The sequence below is a fragment of the Egretta garzetta genome, unplaced genomic scaffold (genome assembly GCF_000687185.1).
Source record: "Egretta garzetta isolate BGI_Z169 unplaced genomic scaffold, ASM68718v1 scaffold5, whole genome shotgun sequence".
Taxonomy (NCBI): domain Eukaryota; kingdom Metazoa; phylum Chordata; class Aves; order Pelecaniformes; family Ardeidae; genus Egretta; species Egretta garzetta.
Window position 1 is genome coordinate 671,677 of NW_009259707.1, and position 352 is coordinate 672,028.

Consider the following 352-nt stretch of genomic DNA (forward strand, 5'->3'; position numbering starts at 1 on the left):
CAGCCCCGCTCGCGTTGTGGAGCCCGGGACGGGCTGGGGGAGCCGGGAGTAGCTGGCGCGGGCCTTAGGGGGATTTGGTGCTTGCCCGTGCCGGGGGCAGCTGCGGTAGCTGATAGCAACTCAGCGCTGTTAGAAGTAAGGGGGTTAACTGGGAGCCAGGCTTTGGTACAGAGTAGTTTGTAAGTTGGGAATATGGAGACGTTGGATTTTGTTTCTCTCTTCCGTACGCTCCCCTTCGACCCCGTTTGCTTGCAGGATAACGTAAATGGAATCCTTTGCCCAAAGTCACCAAGGTTCACAACCTTAGTTCACAGTTCCTGACTAGATCGGCTGCTCTGGTGGGTCCAGTGGC